We start from the raw sequence: 12,745 nt of genomic DNA on the forward strand, positions 1-12,745 counted from the left end.
CCTTTATGTTTTTAAGGCTGTTTTCAGGTGGTTATAAATTGAGAACAATTATATGTATTCCTGTTTGTGAGGTCATTTTGTCAAAATGAAATGTCCCTCTTATAGTAATTATTTGAGTTTACAGTATACTTTTTCTGGTATTCATATAGCTATGTGAGTCTGTTTTCATTCTTTCAGTTTCAACTTCTATATTCTTATATTCAAGATTTGTCAGTTTTAAGGTATTAACAAAATCTAAAATATTAAAAGATTTTAAAGCCATAAAAAATTAGTCTACTTAATTGCAGAATGTAGAATCTTTTACATTTAAATATAGTCTTATTGTATGTTTTTTGTTACCTTTGTTCTGTTACCTTTCCATTTCATCTTGGGGAACTATTTACAATCTGATATAGTTTGTGTGTATTTGTAGGAAAAGTGTAAATCAGTGTTTTCTCTTAAGACCCCCCCCCTTTTCATATGGTATTGCTTAGGTTCTATCTCATCTACTGACCAGGGAAAGTATCAAAAATGTTCCAGCATATTAAAATTCAAATCTAATAATTTAATCTAGCTAACCAGCAAAGTATAATGAAAGAAATCAATTCCTAATTGAAATAAGGGGAAAGGGGTAATGCCATCTACATGTCACCTTTTTGCAAATCAGGATATCTGCCATATCCTTTATACAATTAAGGAGTCATCATATAAGCTGGAATTACTGTTTAGAGTTGCACTAGCAAGAAATTATCCAGCACCATTTTATGCAAACCAAGGGAAGGATTTTTTTATTCTTCAATTATCTTAACCTATAATTCTGTGATATGCAACACAGCTTTAATGAAAAAATGTAGAATTGATATTATCAGTATCATTTAATCCAGTTTCACAATCTCTTATCTGTTAAAAGTTAGGAAAATTTAACATTAAAAAAAAAAAACTCCTTTAGGGCTTCCCTAGTGGGGCAGTGGTTAAGAATCTGCCTGCCATTGCAGGAGACACGGGTTCAAGCCCTGGTCCGCGAAGATCTCATGTGCTGCGGAGCAACTAAGCCCCTGTGCCACAGCTACTGAGCCTGTGTGCCTAGAGCCCATGCTCCGCAACAAGAGAAGCCACCGCGATGAGAAGCCCACGCACCACAATGAAGAGCAGCCCCCGCTCACCACAGCTAGAGAAAGCCCATGCGCAACGATGAACACCCAATGCAGCCAAAAATAAATAAATAAATTTTTTTAAAAATTAAAAAAAAACTCATTTAGAATTAAAACCTGGACCTAACCAATGTGCGGATATTTATAGTCCTTATTTCTAATTCGATGTAAATGCTCTTTTGTTTTACTGCCAAAATATTAATATGTCTGAGAATGCAGTTCCACTCCGAACCCTCTTGGCGATGTGCTCTTACCTTCCTAAAATCCTCAAAGTTTTAACGTATATGGCCCCAAGCGTTGAAAACAAGAAATTGTGTGTTTCTAGTATTTTCCACTTGGTTTTGGTAGTTATATCATAAATATGTCCAGTTGTCTTCTGCAGAAGGTAATGAACAAATTTCAACATTTGACCCTATAGTGTGCTAATATAATTTATTGAATAATCAAGGCAGTGTCATTTTATGGAAGCTAAACTGTTACAGACTATCAGATATAGTCATCTCTAGCTTTAGCACTAGAGTAAAATAGATAAAAATAATAGCTACAGCAAGAAATACAACCACAATTTTAATTGAGTGCTTTGTGTCAGGCAGTGTACCTTCAATAATTTAATCTTCAGAACTCCTTTCAAATGTAGGTAGAAATATTAGCACCATTCGTAAGTGAGGAACTGCAGTTTAGCAGATAAGCAACTTGCTTTGTGGTCACAGAACTGGGGCAGAGCCAGGGCACAAACCTAAGTCTATTAGTGTTTATAGCCCATGCCCTTCACACCTCTGCTATAGTGTTGTAATATATCCTTTTTAATTAATCATTATAAGACATTTAATAAATATGAAATGCAATTTCACAACCAACTCTTGATTATCTTCATGTCAATTACCTATGGGAAAAACATGCTAATAGCAAATCAACTTCCTTTTGTCATCCAGCTTGTATCTGGGATCCTCCCTTCTGCTGACAGTTGGCTTGTGCTCAAGAAATACAAATGAATTTTAATATGAGCCTGAGAAAAAGAATATGATTATGGTGGTAAATCTGCTGGAATCATATAATGAATTTAAAACCCAACATAAATGCTTTTTGGATTATCTGTCATTTGGGATTACTTATACTGCGATCCCTTATAAGACGGTAGATAATTGAACATTGGCCATTTTACTGCAGCTGAAGGTACTGATGCTAAGGAGAAAATGAACTATGTAAATGTGAGTTTGCTTATTTATTTAATAATGTGCTTGAGATTTCATCACAGGAATCATTTAAAGCCAGAAACACAGAGTAACTTTATCTCATGGGAATTAAAGTTCTATTATTTAAATCAAAGAAGAGATTAATATGCCTGATTCTTTTCTTTTTCTTATATATTCAGTAATGCATAATTGAATAATGTACAGTTGTTTTCTTAGAGATATAAGGAAACCAATGAAGGAAAAACAATTCTGTTAATACATGTTTGTGAAGTCCATGAAAGCTTTAAAAACCTTTTTAGCCCCTTCTTTATGAAACATAGTCACCTTTAAATTGCATGAAATTAAAGGAAAATGTTCTATGGCACTGATACAGTGATTTCAGTCTTTCCTGATCCGCTGGAGGCATACAGTATAGAATCAGACATGGAGATCAGTGTTGCATTACAGTCGAGGCAATGGGTTTTGTTGTCAGGGATCACTCAAAGTTGTGTCTTGACATTGCCACTTAGCACTGTAGAGCCACTGGCACATTTCTTCACCTCTCCAAGTCTCTATTTTGTATCTGTGAAGTGTGATTGGCAGTAGTTTCCTATATTGGGATGTGAGGATTAAATGGATATATCACAATGTGTACACATGTCGGTAAGTGTTAGATACATGCCATTTCACCTTTAAGTATGGTGAAGGTGATTCAGGTTTGAGGCCTAGACAGGGTAGCCATCCTTTGGCTGATGCCAAAAGCCTCAGTAGAGAGGCAGATGCTTGATGGAGCTCGGATCATCAACCGTACTTGTTACTTCAGCTCTCTGACTCAACCCCAGTCCCCCTTGACTTTTACACAAAACAAATATATCTGCCTTCTTCTATTTATGCGCCTAAGCACAAATATGAGAGGTAAACAGTAAATACTTATAAAATCAAGGCAAGTGAACACACACACATACACACACATCTGCATATATAGATCACAAACTCCTCAAGTTATTTTTTGTGCACATTCTCACTACACACACACACACACACACACACACACACACAAACACACGTAACCCTCCTGTAATTTTTAAGTGTACCGTATGGTAAAAGTCACAAGAATGTATGCATGTTAACTAACATTCATATTAATATATAAACCATACCCAGTTCTAACTAGCATTCATATTAATATATAAACCATACCTAGTTGCCCACAGAGATGCATCTACTGATGTTTTAACTGTATAGATGGATTTACCTGATTAATACATATGGAGGAAGTTGAGGAGGGAAAAATGAGAGGGAAATAATATAAATTATTTTTTAAAAGGAAAAAATAGGACGGTAGAGGGGAAAAGATAGAAGGAAAGGGATGGTAGCTCAGTGCATGGTTTCTCAATCTCAGCCCTATTGATCTTTCGTCTTTGTTGTAGAGAAAGGCCTGTCGCCCTTGCCCTCAGTCGTGATAATCAAAAATGTCTTCGGACATTCAGTGCTGTGTCCCCTGGGGGAACAATTACCCAGGCTGAGAACTGCGCCCTTAGCTGTAAGAAAGAATGTCAGATATGCAGATGAAGCTGTTCTTTTGTGAGAGGAATTAATAAAATGGCAATCAATTAAATTCTTTTTAAAGGAAGGAATGGGCAGATGGAAACTTACAATGCTAAGTTTCATATGTTACAGTTAAGTTAATAAGTATATTTACTGTTTGTTAAGTTTCATAGATTTATTGAATTTTAGAATTAGTAAGGGCTTCAGAGAGCAACTGGGGCTTGTTCCAGGGACTCTGATAGGTGTTGGGTGACAAGAGTGTAATAAAAGTGGTGTGGGCTCACAGCCTGGTTAGAGAAAAGACACACCAGCCTGGAGTGCTTTGGAAGCATAGAAGAGTGGTATCTCATCAGGACAGGTAGAATCTGGTAAAGGTCGAGGTGGTAACAGACATGTGACTGTGCAAAAGCAAAATCAAAGTCACTTTCAGTTAGAAATTAAAGGAAGAGAGATGATGAGTAAGCTACCTGCCTAAAATAGAACCTCTCCTAAAACTCAGGCAAGCACTCGTTTTACAAAACCGTGTTGCCTCTCGCTTAGTGTTCCGTTTACCAGATTTACACTTTATTACGCTACTTTTATCAAGGAACATGCATCATTGGCCAAAAATGAAGCATTTTTTTTCATTTCTGAGTGTCTGGTTTACAAGAAAAGGAACAAAAGAAGTTAAACAGATGGTGAGCTGGTTGTTTTTCGCTTACATTTCTAAGGTGTTGCTTACAAATCTAATTAGGCTTTGGTTTTTCCATTTTTTTCCCCCCATCTTTTCTCATTTCTTTCAAACTTACATCACATACAGTTTGGCCAGAGCACCAAATGCAGGATGCTGTTCCTAAGAATGATGATTCTAGTTATGGTTATCCTAAAACTTAATGTGAAAACAAATTGGAAATAAACATGAAATAGACGTTATAATGTGGGTTACTGATACCTGCCTCCTGCCCTTAAATTTGCTGTGTGCTAGGTATGTTGGGAAAGTGAGTTGGTGCCCACCAGACAGCTATCCAAGCAGCGCTCATTTTTATACTCTCTTCAGTTTAATATTGCCAGGTACTAATTTCACATGAACTGCAAGAAAATATTTCTCAAAGGCACAGGTTCTCACTCTTTTTCCATCTTTCAGGGCTGATAAGGGCCGCATGGGGGTAAGTTCAGTCTTAGGAGTCACTCTTAGGTTTAGATCACAGATCCATATTACATTGTGGCCCTGGACAGTTCTTTCAAATCCTGGGAGATGATATTTCTTTATTTATAAAACTGGAGGAGAAAATTCTACCAGATAATGTTGTCGTAAATATTAAGTATATTTACTTTTTCTGTATTTTAAAAATCAATCATTATTATTCAATTAATTAGTATTGAATTAACTAATTTATGATTGCAAGTTCTCTGTAATACTTATTTGAATGTTTACTTGTTGATTTAAAGAGCACAATTTTGTTTCCTCAAATTCATTTAAACTGTCCTGCATTCTTTATAGCACAAGGTTGAATGAAACATTCCCCATTGTTCATACCACTTCATGTTTTCTAGATGCAGTTCACTAGAAAAGTGGTGAGACTATCATTAAAGCTCTGGGGGACGGGGGTGGGGTAAGAGTTGCTTCTATCACGGTCAAGATTAAAATCCTTTTGCCGTATCCTCAGATTTTGGGTGAAAGCTTTTCATCAGAAACATACAAAGCTTTGTAGTACCCATACATTGTTATATAATTGTTGACGTTAGCTTCTCAAGTATGAGAATGTTTTCCTAGTAAACCGTGTTGCGGAAGCTTGAGGTTTCCAGAAGAATTCATAGTTTTAACCCAGTAGGGTTACTACAATTGAATACTTTTAGTTACCAGTTACATTTAACTTTTTTCTTAGTTTAATTGCAAGATATATAGGTAGATACGTTAATTTATGTAGAATAACCATGCCAACAATCTATGACTGATAGTAGTAACACCCTTGGCAAATTGAGATTTTAAGAGAATTTGCTGTTTTCTTCTAATAACAGTATATTATAGTGATTTGCTTCTAATAACATTACGGTTCACTAGAATCTTGGAAAAGCCAGACTGAAAATTATAAAGCACCTCCATTCACTTTCTAGGTTTTTTTTTCTTTAAAATATATTTTGTACACTACTCATTTTTATCTTTCTGAAAATGTAACTTGTTTCTTTTTATTTTAAAAGTAGTGGGACTTCCCTGGCGATCCAGTGGTTAAGACTTCGCCTTGCAATGCAGGGGGTGCAGGTTCGATCCCTGGTCAGGGAGCTAAGATCCCATATGCCTTGCGGCCAAAAAACCAAAACATAAAACAAAAGTGATATTGTGACAAATTCAGTAAAGACTTTAAAAATGTTCCACATCAAAAAAATCTTTAAAAAAAAGAAAAAGTAGTAGATTCACTGTAGAAAATATGGAAAACAGGAAAGAAGTAAAAAAGGAAACATGGATCACCCACAAATTCACCAAATGGAGAAGTTATTATTACCATTCTGGAGTATTTTTTCTAACCTTTTTTTATTATTTTCATGTATAAAAATATTTTGGTGGAACAAAGTTAAACTCATTTATTATAGGCAGTTTTATATCCTAACGTTTTTAAACTTAACATTACATAGATAATAGTTCCCCATGCCACTGAGTATTGTTTCTCAAACTTGGGTGATCATTGCAGTCTCATGTGATGCTTTTTAAACTATTGGTGCCTACACCACATCCCAGACCTATTTCATCTCTGGCCTGTGTACCTTTAAAACGTTCCATGTATGATTCTGGTTCATAGTTAGGGTTAAAATCATTGTTCCAAATTTTATTTTGTTTTTATGACCACTTTGTTGTTTCTAACTTTTATTCCTGTAAATAAGGCCAAGTTAAATATTTGTGTATACATCTTTGTCAAAATCCCAAATTGCCCTTTATGTCTAAAGGCAAGTCCCTGCGTTAAGTTATGCCCTGTATCCCAGAAGGAAAGTTTTATAACCAACTTGAATATATAAACTTGTAGATAATTTAACTTTAATAGTTATAATATTTTAATATACTAATTAGTTGCAAAACAAATTCAAAATCACATTTTATGTAAAATGTACTTATTTGCATAAAATTGAAATGGTTGATACATATGTCATCTCCCTAACAGAATGACCATCTTTTGAAAGCTTCTTCACAGTGCCAACGCTTAAAATTATGAGGTCATTTCACAGGAATCATGACTAAATCTGTGTTAACATTCCTTGACTTTTTTTTTTTTTTTTAAGCATATTCTCTTTGGTGATTTCTAAAAGTCAACACTGGTGTTGATTGAGAATTTGCTTTTCAAAAGAGCATTTTGTTTTTCAAAATAGAATGATTTGAGTAGACGTATATACATATATATGGAGAGGGGAGAGAGGGAAGAAGAGAGAGAGGGAGATGGAAGTGCCCTAGATTCTTTTTTTAAAAAAATTTTATTGGACTATAGTTGACTTATAATGTCGTGGAAGTTTCAGCTGTACAGCATAGTAATTCAGTTATACATACACATATATTCATTCTTTTTCAGATTCTTTTCCAATATAGGTTATTACACAATATTGAGTAGAGTCCCCTGTGCTATACAATAGGTCCTGGTTGGTTAATCTGTTTTAGAGATAGTAGTGTGTGTATGTTAATCCCCAAATCCTAATTTATCCCTCCCCACCTTTCCCCTTTGGTAACCATAAGTTTTGCTTTTGAAATCTGTGAGTCTATTTCTGTTTTGTAAATAAGTTCACTTATATCATTCTTAAAAATGCTATTACTTGTGTTAAGGTATTTTAAGACTCTTGAGACACAGCTCACCAGCATTCCTGAAAGTGTGTATCCATTTACGCTGCTGTCCTGAGCATAATAAAGTGTCTGTTTTACTACAAGCTTGTCAGCATTACTAGTATCATTTTTTAAATCTTTATTTCTTAGAATTCTGTGTCCCAGCCAGGAGGAATACTGAGCTATTTCCCCTGTCACTGTAAATCATAGCTGGTTAGCAGGAGTCTTGTCTGGCTGGCAAGTCCTCTTTTTCAATCAGATCGGTTGTCCTCCGTCTGCCTCCCTGTTCCTGCCTTTGTCTTCCCTGAAGCTCTAGCCTGCCCCTTCTCCCCTTTTGCTCAGACGCTCATCTCGATGGGTAAAATCAACGGGGGCTCGATTTGTACAGTTAATTCTACACCTAAACGTATTAATTACGTACGCATGTGTGTGCCTTGTGGCAGTTGCACCTAAACAGGACCACTTTAAACAATCTTTAGACAGTTTCACCCTCTCAGATCCTTAGAAAGACCTGCGTGCATCTATACCCCATTTACCAGGAAGCCAAAAGATGAAGCTCAAAGAGTTGGTTTGCATGAGGGCATTTTGCTGATTTGTAGGGGGCTGGGATGGAATTAAATCCACTGCTTGTGAACAAGTTCTGGAGCATTTGAACACTATTGCTTTTCTACTTCTGCCACATTCTCATGGTAGCTCCCTCTGATTCCAGGGGTAGGTGAGAAAAGGTGGCTTTCTCTCAACTTTGCTACTTGTCTTGTTTTGGCTTGGTTGTTGATCTCTCTTTAAAGACATTTTCTATGAGTAGAGAAGCATATACAGGCTTCTCTGGACTACTTGCTTTCTTTAAATATCCAAAAAGTAAAACCTACATTTTGCAAATATACCTCCCTTTACATAAAAAGATTGCGTTATTGCTTTATAGGTTTGTAATATGTTAGGGTTTCCAGTTGTATCATTTGGGTATCTCAGCCTCTCTGAGGTCATCTTCTAATCTCTGAAATTTGATGTATTCCAGTACTATGAAAAATATCATTATAAAACTAACTCTTTATGGTGACTATTTTGTGAAATCAAAAGCACAGTCCATCTGGTAGCAGACAAGATTAATCTGTTTGAGAATGGTAAACATTATTGCATATTTTAAAATATGTAACTAGCACAGAACATTTGCCTCAGGCGTTTGACTAAGACTGTGGCTTAGGGTGAAGATTCAAATGAACTTTTTATCCCTAAAAGTCTGTAAGACATGTTCCTCTCACGTATAGTGAAACTTTAATATCTTACATCAGTCACTGAATAATAATACCAATTTAAAACCAAAAGAAGAAGAAATTTAACCATGATGTAGTCAAGATAAGTCTATAACAGTTACCTCTTTTTAAAAAAAATTGCAAGTGTTATGATAATAGTTTTGGTTTATGAATTTTGCAAAGAATTATAAACAAAATAATAGATAAAATTGAATCTTATCAGTAGCACTAATATTACATTCAAGTTAATTTAAAATCATTAGGGGACTTGACTTTTTCAGTAGAGATTTACAGAATAATTCGGCAGATTGTACTTAAGAATTCCATATACCCACCCTACCCGCCCCCTTCGCAGTCTCCCCTATTATTAAAGTCTTGCATTAGTGTAATACTTTGTTAGATTTAATGAACCTATATTGATGCATTATTGTTTAGTATCGTCCATAGTTTACATTAAGGTTCATTCTTTGTGTTGTACACTTCTGTGGGTTTTGATAAATGCATAGTGACATGTAACCACCATTGCAGTCACATACAGAAGAGTTTCACTGCCCTAAAAATCCCCTGTGCTTCTCTTTTTCAACCCTCCCCTCCCTTCCCCCAAGCCCCTGGCAACTACTGATCTTTTTACTGTCTCTATAGTTTTGCCTTTTCCAAAATGTCGTATAGTTGGATTCATAAAATTTATTTTTAAGACATATTTGTATGCTTTTGTGAAGTTCAATTTGACAGTAATTATAAGAAAATAGGAACAAAACTACCTTCTTATACTTCCTTTTTGGACACTTATTGTTGTGACACTATTTCGTTATCTCATTTGACCAGGTAAATTGGATTTAAGTGGCTTAATATCTTGAGCACAAATATTCTCATCTAGCAAATGCGTTTGAGTCTTCAATGATTATGTTATGTGGTAAAACACAATAGTAATTTACATGTAACACATTATATTCATGTTCAAACAAGTTTGTTAGTCTTTTCGTTGGTTAGGAATGTCTATTAATTTTTTAAATGCACAAATAGAAATGCCTCTGTCCTCTACCACCCTGTAGGAGAATCCTCCCCACCTCAGGTATGACCCTGACTTTACAACACATAAGTGCCAAACCAGAATTTCAGATGTGCAGTCAACTGTTAACATAAATTCTGATTGCTTTGGGTAAATAATATGATTCATGAAAGCCCTGGGAAATAAATAATAGGTCATGGAAAAGTATAATAACTAGGAAATAAGGAAAATTTAAGATAAATTTAAATGCCTGTATTGAATCCTTTTAGAAGGCTGGCATTTTCAATTTGTGAAAGCATAAAAACATAAATGTAAAGCACAAAGAGTCCATTATGTTATGCATATGTTCTGAATTTTCTTAAGGAATCAGTCATCTCTTAAACCAGCACTTGAGAGATTGAGATAAAGCAGTTGAATTAAATATGCATTGAAAATCTTCCTCTTTAACTCATTCAGTACTTTTGAAACCAAGTTCCAGATTGTAAACATAGGCTATTTCTACTTGTTGCCTTTTATTCTCTCATCCGTACTTTTAGAAAAATTACAATTTGTTTTTCCTTTTTTGAGTATACTTTGTTTTAATTTTTTCGTGGTCAGGTTTACAGATTCACACTCGTACAGCAACTGTAGTTAAGAGTTTGCTCTTAACATGAAGAATAAAGAAGAAAAATCACTAGGCTTGAAAGAAAGGTGAACGATGACCATCAGGGCCCATGCGAGACAAATTTTGAAAAATTTGTCTTTGAAAAAAGGCCTTCCTTTTTAGTAAAATAACGCAATAGAGAGGAAAGCAAAGTACTTGTTTCTTCACAAATTGATGTTTGGTGCCTTTCACACTTCGAGCAAAAATGACCTGTCAGAGTTGAGCAGGTTGCTTGCTTGAACCATGGTGCTCATATTTTTAAATTTTCATTTACTAATGTGGAAAACTAAGACATGTACCTATTGTGCATTTCATGTACAAAGAGGAATTCTACTCTTTAAATAAAGTGTATTTGCATTGAAAATAATGCAGTATAACAAAAGCTCAATGATAACAGGATATGGAGTCATAGTTTATTCCCTTTTTTACATGAAGTGCACAGTAAGTTTCTTTAAGTACCTCCCGTAGAAAGTGCACATTCAACTACTCACCAAGTCAGTGAAACTTACACAAACTAAATTTCTACCGAGACACAAGAAATAAATAAAGCTCTACTATTTCATCTCATGATAAGACTGTTGAAGAATAGCCAACATCCCAAAACAACTATTTTAATATATTTATGTATTATTGTCATAATGGATACAAACTGAACTATGGATTGATAGACGATATTTATATAGTGGAATTAACAAATCAGACCAGTCAATCAAAATGTATTCCGTCAACTATTACATGCTCATCCTGTGGGCCAATCTAATTAAGCTAAAAAATAAATAGAGAAAAAAAATTTGAATAATGTCAAATGACTGTCCTTGTGCATTTTAAGAGAAGATGTGTTTGTTTAAAATTTTATGTGGAACCTGAAAATGCTTGCAATATTTCTACATGTTCAGCTTACTTTTGTAACATATATCTGTTTGGTTGTTTAGCAAACACTGCCCCTCTGCAGTGGCTGTATTATGCCATCCTGCCTCAGAATATATCTTATGCTGAGTTCATGGAGCTATAGTAATAGATCAGGTTCTGTTTGGAATTTTAGTTCTAAAAGGGGAATCTCATTTACTTCTGTCTCACAATTCTCAGTATTACTTAAAAGCACTCAATGTCCTAAATTCAATCTTTACAGCAGTTGTGTGAGTTTGGAATTAATATTACTCTTTTATAGGTGGATAAACGTAGACCTAGAGAATTTTCATGATGATACCATGACTGTACAGCTAATAAGTAACAGGGCAGGTCATGAATTCAAGTCTTTTGTGTCCAAATCAAATTTTCTGTCTCTAATAACCACATAACAGGCTATAAAGCGTGGATTCTTATAACTGTGAAGCCATGAGCTTTGTAACAGTAGGCAAGTCACTCTACAATCTTCTAAACGCTGCCATGAAATGATTTCTCAAAAAACTTCTATAAAGTTGGAAAGATAAAATTAAACGTAATCTTTTTATGCTTTAAATGCTGCTTGCTGACCTGCTGGCTCCCTGGCTGGCTGGATGAATAGATGAATGGAGAGATAGAAGGATGGATAGATAGTTAGGCACACCCTTTTTGTGTGTGTGTTTGTGTGTGCACGTGTGTATATGCATAAATATTATGTTAGTTCTCTGACAATCCCTGATGCCATTAAAGATGAAACAGCTTATAAAGCTTGGATAACATTTAGCAGAATATTACCCAAGTGGTCCTCAACCAAACGTAAGAGTCTCTGGAGGGCTTTCCAAAGATGAGGTGGTGTTCATATATATTTTTTCTCCTTTTAAGATTGCCGGGTGATCAAAATACATGACAAGCCTTAAAAACCCATATTCACTTGAGGACTGTAATAAGATTCAGCTGATGGCAATGGCTGACTGTAGGAAACACATCAGGTACTCTGAGTACTCACACAGAGAAAGTTTTAGCTACGTTTTTGCATTTATTCAACAAAATGCCTAAAGCTGAAGTTACATTTTAAAACGTTTATTCAGGAAAAAGATGATCTCATTAGAACAGCTCACACGTAATCCCCAGATCCACTGAAGGGAATATGTTCACTAGAATATTGTGCATTATATTTTATTGAGTGGATTATTTTGAATCAAACTGGCCTTCAGACTTTTGAAGAAATATTATTACGCAGCAGTATAATCCTGTTTATATTTATCTTTATGTTTTTCACACACCTTTTTTTAATGAAGTATATTGTTACATTTACCTTGTCAGACTTCTGTGT

The 12,745-nt window shown here is 34.9% G+C and overlaps 1 protein-coding gene across 5 annotated transcripts in view; it reads left to right on the forward strand.

Moving 5' to 3' along the window:
* KLF12 (KLF transcription factor 12) overlaps window positions 1–12,745 on the forward strand; it is a 448,910-nt gene that overhangs the window by 276,958 nt on the left and 159,207 nt on the right. The window lies entirely within an intron of this gene.

This window comes from Delphinapterus leucas, chromosome 18 (assembly GCF_059928025.1).
Source record: "Delphinapterus leucas isolate spDelLeu-1000000601 "Yukka" chromosome 18, BTC_Dleu_Yukka2, whole genome shotgun sequence".
Taxonomy (NCBI): domain Eukaryota; kingdom Metazoa; phylum Chordata; class Mammalia; order Artiodactyla; family Monodontidae; genus Delphinapterus; species Delphinapterus leucas.